The following is an 8778-nucleotide window of genomic DNA, read 5'->3' as shown; positions in this document are numbered from 1 at the left end:
AACTGAAAGTGATTTGCCATATTGTGTGGCTTTGGTTGGTGCTCGGTGAGGTCACTGTGGCCAAATGTGTACCAAAGAGCAGAAAAATCACAGTGGCATCTTGTCAGTGATGTCATGACACGATAATATTCATGATGAGACAATTCTTCATCAGTATAAAGGATTGGTTGCTATGGTGTGACTCTTTATCACATGATGAAACATTTTCTTGTGATCATTATTCAGTTTCTGAATGTTCTAGGTGAATGATCTTCAGGAAGCCTTCTGACTGAGGTTTTCTTTTTCTTTCTCTCTTTTTAAAAAATATTTTATTTATTTATTTGAGAGAGCATGAGAGCCAGAGAAATCACAGAAGCAGAGGCAGAGGGAGAAGCAGACTCAGCTGAACAGAGAGTCCATGATCAGGGCCTGAGTCAAAGGTAGACACAACAGACTGAGCCATCCAGCACCCCCAACTGAGGTGAAAACCTCAGAGCCTGATCATGGGCTCTCTGTTCAGCCGAGTCTGCTTCTCCCTCTGCCTCTTAGGATAGAAATATCCTATTGTCAGCTACCCTCTGCTCTCACTTTTCCATCAAAGCAGAAATCTCTTAATTTTCAACTAGATAGAGATCACGAAACACATTTTGCATGCATTTTTTTCCCACCTGCATCCTCCTAACCAGAGAAAACTAATTGGAAATAAAAGACATGAGGATTTACTTGGTCAAAAGAATAAAAAAACTGACAATCGTAGATATTTTGATAGCTTCCTCTTTAGCTGGTTAATGAGGGAGGGATTCTACTCTAGGGCTATGGAGTTGACCAAATATATGATACCCCCCCCCACTGGACAGAAGATGGTGATGGCAGCCTACTGTCCAAGGAAAGAAGATACTCTGTCAACCACAGCTGGGCAGGAGTTGTAATCAGGAACAGAGTGAACAAGTAGGAACCATGGGAGTAGGCTTTGTAGTATGAAAATGTTGGAGGGACTCCTGGTTTCTTCAGGAGGATATGATTGTTTTATTTGAATAATTGGAAGCCTGCTACTCAGGGATAAACAGGCACTGTGCCCTGTCCTCATGATAAGGGGGGTTGTTTGGCTAGAGGACCTCATCTGAGGGAACAGAGTGGGGAGGAAGATGCAGTCATGTCACTCGAGGACTTCCCAGTTTCCTACGGCAGGGCAGCACATAATATTAGTTTTAGACCTGACACCACTATAGAGACGACTGAAACACACTTACCAACGTGGACAAAGAAGCTCCTTGCCTGTAAATTGGAGGTCATTGTTGTAATCCATTACCTCTTACGCCTACTCCTAAGTCAAACAAGTCCTTTCAAAACTAGAGAAAAAATTAGGAACCCTGGAAGCATTGTTGGGGTTGTTCCCAGCCTTGCTCCCTTCTCTGGAGAAAGGTTGAAAGACCAGAGCCCTGCGTGATGGCCTGCAGCCTACGGTTGCCCTTCTGCAGGCAACCATTCTTGTGACTGTTCAGATGTTTGACTGCCTCCCCAGGGACTCACCATGGGCTGGCCCAGCCGCAGTTACTGGAACAAGGAAACAGAGTCACTTGGCCTTGTCAGCCACCATAAGCTGTAACATAGAAAAAGAGAAGCCCAGTGAGCACCCTTAAAAAATAAAACAAAGTCTACAGTTAAATAAGGCATCTGTGGCTGTTTATGGGAAAGAATTTTAGGGGAATGTATCGAGAATAGTTTTAATTAGAGATTCACATGAAAGGAGATACATGATACGCTCTAATAAAATTAGTAATATAATATCTGCAGTGTTTACACACTCGAATGAACTTAAAACAACATAATTAAACGAAAATCCTTTTCCTGTGCACAAGAACAGTAGTATTGCCTTATTTAAAAAAAAAATTTTAAATGTTAAATGATGACATTTCAAATATACAGCCAAGTGCCGGAAATATTAACACATACTCATGGACTGACCTACCATATTAAGAGATGTGAATATTTTGCCTTACCTTCTTCAGAATCTGTTTTCTCTCTTTTTAAGAAAGAAAACATTTCGTACAGATAGAGCACCTTCATGCCATTCCTACTTCTTTCCCTAGGGGCAACCGTGATCCTAACCATGTACATATGTTTAAGCTCTTATTATATAGGTATATCCATAAATGATGTATGCTATTATTCTGAATGCACTAAATATTTACACAAGCACCAGAAACCATACAGTACATCTTTTTTTTGTAGCTTACTGTTCTTATCAATATGCTTGACATTTATTCATGTTGGCATATGTAGATCTAATTTGTTAATTTTACCTCTCTATAGTATTTCATTTATAAATCAGTTTGTTTACTCACTGGCCTACTGTGATATTGTGATTTATAATAAGAAATACAGCTAATTTTCTGTGCTATGGTAAGGACTAAGATAGCTGAAATTTAGATTGGAGAGAAGAAATTTTATTTATTTATTTATTTATTTATTTATTTATTTATTTATTATTTATTTATTTATTTGAGACAAAGTGAGCAAGTAAACACACATGAAAGGAGGAGCAGAGAGAGAAGGAGAAGCAGACTCCTGGCAGAGCAGGGAGCCCATGCGGGGCTTGATTCCAGTCCTGAGATCATGACCTAAGCCGAAATCAAGAATCAGTCACTTAACCCGAGTGAGCCAGCCAGATGCCCAAGAAATACTATTTAGACATAAAAGTTTTGAGCAATTTAGTTTTCCTTGTGCCTTGTGTATAATTATATACGACTCTTTCAAATTTCCTTGTTTCAAACTGTCTTTAGATGAGAGACAGAGCTGTCGATTGTCTCTGATGTACATTTTCCTCTTTGTTCCTTAATAATGGATCCCACTTTTTTTGCTGGGCTCATAGTCTCTTGGAATAAGGTTGTGTAGCTATGTATGGTGAGGAGATTAACTTCTACTAAAGTACAAGATAAACTTTCTCAGAAGTTTCCTTAAAGCGAGGAAGTGAACTCTTCTTCGTTCTCTTTTGCATTGGCTGGAATACAGATGCAGTGACTGGAGCTTAAGTAACCATCTCATGAGGCAATGGCACATGTTGAGGATGGCAGAGCAACAAAACAGAAGAATTCTGGTTCCCTGAAACTGTAGCATAGGGGTCAGCATAATGTTTCTGTAAAGGGGCAGATGATAAGTATCTCCAGCTTTGCAGACCATACGTTCTCTGTCACAACTAGTCAATGATGCCATGTTAGAGGGGAAACAGCCCACAGATAGTGTGCAATCAATGAGTTCCAATATGTTCCAATATGCGTTTCAATAAAACTTTGTTTATGCACAGTGAAATTGAATCTCTTATCATTTTTATATGTCATAACATTGTATATACTTACTTTGATTTCTTTTCTTTTTTTTTTTTTAAGATTTTATTTATTTATTCATGATAGACACAGAGAGAAAGAGGCAGAGACACAGGCAGAGGGAGAAGCAGGCTCCATGCACCGGGAGCCTGATGTGGGATTCGATCCTGGGTCTCCAGGATCGTGCCCTGGGCCAAAGGCAGGCGCCAAACCGCTGCGCCACCCAGGGATCCCACTTTGATTTATTTTCAACCATTAAAAATATATGAAGCAATTCTTAGCTCATAGGCTTATAAAAAAAACAGGCAGCAGGTCAGTTTTGGTAGAGGGGTTGGTTTGCCAACCTCTGCTCTAGCACCATGTGGTCTCAGATTGCTTATCTTCAGTCTTTGTTTACAGGAGACAGGTTTTTTGTTTTTTTTTTTGTTTTGTTTTGTTTTTTGTTTTTTTAAAGATTTATTTGAGAGAGAGAGAACCCTAGGGGAAAGTTGCTGAGGGAGAGGGAAGAGAGAGAATCTCAAACAGACTCCCTGCTGAGCCCGGAGCCTAAAGTGTGTCTTGATCTCATGACCCTGAAATCATGACCAGAGCCAAAATCGAGTTGAACACTTAACTGACTGAGCCACCCAAGAGCCCCACTTTCTGGGAGATGGAGTTTGCTGTGATTCAGCAGAGCTACATCCCAGTAAGTAGATGGCATAGCCCCTAAGGTACTTGCCCCACACACGACCCATAGCAGTCCTGCACCTGTTTCCCTCAGGACTTCCACTAACACACCTTTGCTTCCTGTCCCATTTCCCCTACATTTCACTGGACTCCCCATAGGAGCACTTCCTTTATAATCACTTGTACAGGGAGCTGTGTCAGGGTCTGCTTCTAGCAATTCCAGCCTTCAAGGTGCTGTCACTGCTCAAGGAGTCAAGGAGTCCTTTTCTTCAGGCTTTAATACAACAGTGGAAACAGCAGGCTGCTCCTTATATGATCTAAACCCCAGTATTCTAAGCATGGCTCTTTCCTAGTGCAGCATAATGGCTGAGAGCAGAGGCTCTGGAAGTTTCCTTTCTTGCATTGAAATCCAAGTTAGCCTCTGAGCATCAAGATTCCTTACCTGTAAAATGTGGAGCTAACAACACATCCTGTTTAGCACACAATGAATACTCTATAAAAGTTATCATTGTCAGTATTAATATGTTGTCCAAGGCACTGTGACACAACCACTGCTACTTGTGAATTCCAACACAGCATCTTCTTTGTAAATGATACAGAACAAGTGCTCTGTGGGAATCTGAAAAACTAGCAGACGAGGGTTCTTGGTAGGTAATATTTGAAGATCAGGACTTCTAAGTACAGAACAAATACAAAGTAAGGGACATAACCTGCTCTGAAACTTCGATGGCAAGTAAGGCAATGGCTTGTGCTCAGAAACAGGCACACAGGGGCCATAACCCGGACCTGGCCACTCACCAATTCACTCGGGGTGTTAATTTACTCAGTAGGGCTGACAATGCTTATCTCCTAAGGTGATTGGTCATGTTAAACCACACTGCAGGTAAAGCCCCTAGCTACTCCCTATTAAGAACTTTATACGTACCAGGCACTGTGCTGTTATTATCTGCAACCTTGACTTCCCAGATGAGAAACAGAGAGATGCCAAACATTGCTCGGGCACCTTTGCCCTGCTGACAGATGTGGCAGTGGGGCTGGTTCCCAGTAAACCTTTTAGGGATGGTCACCTGGTTCTTTCCTTGGCCCTGGAATTGCATCCACCTTCTTAGGTCAGTATGCCTGAAACCCTCTCCCCACCCCACCCCCAGCACAAGGGAGCACATGGGAAATAAAGGGCTCCGCTGCTGCTGAGAGCAGGGGAAGCGCAGGTCCCCTGACACTCTGCTCTGCTAGATCCAGCACCAGGCACGCAGGGGGTCGTAGGTCCCCCTGCACAGCGGCTTTGCAGCTGCCAGCCTTTGCCATCACTCCTGGGGAGACCTGTCTCTCCAGAGCACGAGGCCCTGTGTGGAGAAGGCCGAGGCCAGAGCGCAGGGCACACAAATCCCTGCTGTATGGCCAAGAGACTCACCAAGGAGTCTTTCACCCTCCCTGGAGAGGGAGGAGAAAGAAAAATGGAGAAACCACACGCTCCAAGGGATTCAATCAATATTTGCAGTCTGCCTGACTCACCAGCTTGGTCCAACCGAATAAGAACTACACTTACTTAAGTATTAAATAGATGATCAATAGCAGAACTGTGATTTCCATGCGCTAGAGAGTTCTAATGTAGTGGCACAGAATTTTTTTTTTTTATTCAAACTTTTTTTTTTTTTTTTTTTTTTGCCACATTCAGCAATTGCTATCAGATGCTGAATGTCTGTGGTCACACACTCCGCTTCCTGTTTATAAATGCTCTCTGTTTTCAATGACTCAGCGGTTTCTTGTTGGGCAAAGAGGTATCGCTGGCCATGTCAGGCCAAGGAGGTGGAAAGAGTTCTGTGAATGGCCCCCTGTGCGCGGACTTCTGTGCAGCCAGCTCAGGGTCTGTGTGTTTGCAGCCACACACAAGTTAAAATTATTCTACCCAGGGAGTTTGGTAGTTTCTTATCTGGTTGCAAGCTGAACTGTTGTCAAAAAGAAACAAAACTAGACCCTAGTTAAAGCAATAAGGACGGATTTTAACCAGCACTTACTACTGCCATAGGGAAGAGAGTCTGGTGTGAACTCTGCTTGAGTCGCTGTTCTCAGAGGTGATGGGGCTACTTGGCAAGAGCATGGGGGATACCGAAGGGTGAGCCGGGCTCAGGGGAAGCAGGGAACTGAACACTTCGTGTCAATGGGATTAGGTCAGCTGGTCTGTCAGCTGGCAGTGATCAAAGCTGGAAGTCTGTCCTCCCACAGAGACTGGGAGGCAGAGGCCATATCCGTCCTGGTGATCACTCTTCCAGGAATGACTTTCAGGTCCTGGAGGAGCTACTCCTAAGTTGTAGGAGAAACACGTCTACCTCAAAGGGACAGTGGGGGGATGTACAATGGCAAGACCTTTTTAGTAAATGTTCCGAGAAGGGTGGTCAGGTTTCCACTGGAACCAATGGCCAATCTTCTGGCAGCCTTGAGGTTTCTCCTTTGGCAGGTACTTGAAGAAGATGAAGGTCATCCTAGGGATGTGGCCTTGAGCTGTTGGAAACCATGTTAGTGTCTGTTTGAGTCTTTAGAGGCCAAGGCTGAGGCCTACTTGAGAAGAGGGCTCAGAGGAGCCTGGCTAGAGTTTGGTCAAGGAGGGAATCTTTGTCATGGTGAAGCAGGCCAATGTCTACCTGTAGCTGTAGCACCTCATTCACTTCTGCTGGTGGGGGCTACTGCTCCACCTTCTAACCGGACCTCCTGTCACCCTCGGGGCCTCCCAGCCACTATCTGGGTTGGAACTGCAAATGCCTAATCTCCTTAGAGAGCAGCTGAGTTCTAGACTTTTCCCTCTCACCCCAGCCCACGCTGTGCTGCCGGCCTGGATGTGGCTCTTATTAGTCTGCCTTACACAGCCCCCCTCGAAAGCCCACTGTGGATGTCTGTTGTATTCAGTTTATCCCCGTCTCTTCCCAGGAAAAGCCTTCCCTGATCTGTGAGATCCGGCTGTGGCACTCCCACACCATGAGCTCTCCCTCCACATTGATGGCCCTGGAACGTGGCGCCTAAACCATAGGAGGGCGGGGACTGTGTTCAATTTATTCTTGTCTTCCCAGCACTTAGCTACAGTAGGTTCTTAATATATATATATTTTATTCATGAGAGACAGAGAGAGAGAGAGAGAGGTAGAGACATAGGCCGAGGGAGAAGCAGGCTCCATGCAGGGAGCCTGACGTGGGACTCGATCCCGGGTCTCCAGGACCACACCCTGGGCTGAAAGCGGCGCTAAACCGCTGAGCCACCTAAGCTGCCCAGCTACAGTAGGTTCTTAATAACTGTTTGCTGAGCAAGTGAACAGATGGCACCTGTCCCTTGACGCATCCTTGTAGCACCCCGTCCTTATGGCGTTCGAATCCCAGCTTACCAACTTCTATGCTATGGGACCTTGGGAGAGTTGCTAACCTCTCTGCACTTAAGTCTTCTCATCTGTAAAATAGATGCATGACTACATCTACCTCACAGGGCTGAGAACAGAGCCTGGCACATAGTAACATGCAGGTAGGACTACTACTACTACTACTACTATTGTTTGTTCTAGAATGCAGTTAGATACTCTCTGCCAGTGATCTGTTGAATGAATGACTAAATGAATCCATAAATGTCCAGCATCTCAGTTGACCCTAATTCTTGCTTCCTCTGCCTTCTGGGCAACATTTCAACATTTGTCATTACTGCTTTAGCTAGTAACTTAGCAGGACACAGCTCCAATCCCACCAGCTCCTAGCTGGGCCTTACTGGCTGGTCTTCTAGCTTGAAACAGATGCCATGTGGTGATGGAAGGTGAGGACACAGCTGGTATCTGGTTGGGACTCTCTGTTTTGAGCCCCAGGAGTTCCCATCCCTCTTCCCCATGTTCATGTCTCTGATTCTTCCCAAATTATCTGGACTCAGGTCTGCCTTTCCTCACCTACCACACATTCTTCCACCTATTCTTTTTTTTTTTTAATTTTTTATTTATTTATGATAGTCACAGAGAGAGAGAGAGAGAGGCAGAGACACAGGCAGAGGGAGAAGCAGGCTCCATGCACCGGGAGCCCGACGTGGGATTCGATCCCGGGTCTCCAGGATCGCGCCCTGGCCCAAAGGCAGGCGCCAAACCGCTGCGCCACCCAGGGATCCCTCTTCCACCTATTCTAATCTGGAATCTCTCTCTCTCTCTCTCTCTCTCTCTCTCTCATACACACACACACACACACACTCACACACTCACACTCTCCAGCAAAGCAACAGTAGCCAAAACCACCAATGGCTCTATGTCAATCAGTAGACCCAGCATCTTTTTTCTTTTTTTAAGATTTTATTTATTTATGAGAGACAGAGAGACAGAGACAGAGAGACAGAGACAGAGACACAGGCAGAGGGAGACACAGGCTCCATGTGTGGAGCCCAATGTGGGACTTGATCCCGGGACTCCAGGGTCACGCCCTGGGCTGATGGCAGACGCTAAACTGCTGAGCCACCCAGAGATACCCCATACCCAGCATCTTTTTAGTTTACAGCAGACCATCAGAGGTGTTAGCCACACCCTGCCTCTCAAAATATTCTCCTTCCTTGGCTTCTATGACTCAAGTCTTTCTTGTTTCCCCCGCCTCTTCTCTGTCTCTTCTGTAGGTTTGGCCTTTCTTACCCAACCAGTAAGAGCATAGACTCTCCTCTCCCTGAATGTTCTCTCCTAAGACATGCTCATGCCCAGGGCTTCAAATGCCACCCACAGGCACATGAGACACAAGCACCCTCCTGCCTCTTTATGCCTTGAATGTATCTCACTTCTAAGTCTCTGTTCAAATGTCATCTTATCAAAGAG

The sequence above is a fragment of the Canis aureus genome, chromosome 4 (genome assembly GCF_053574225.1).
Source record: "Canis aureus isolate CA01 chromosome 4, VMU_Caureus_v.1.0, whole genome shotgun sequence".
NCBI lineage: Eukaryota > Metazoa > Chordata > Mammalia > Carnivora > Canidae > Canis > Canis aureus.
The sequence above is the reverse complement of the archived record's forward strand: the minus strand, read 5'-3'. Positions refer to the sequence as shown.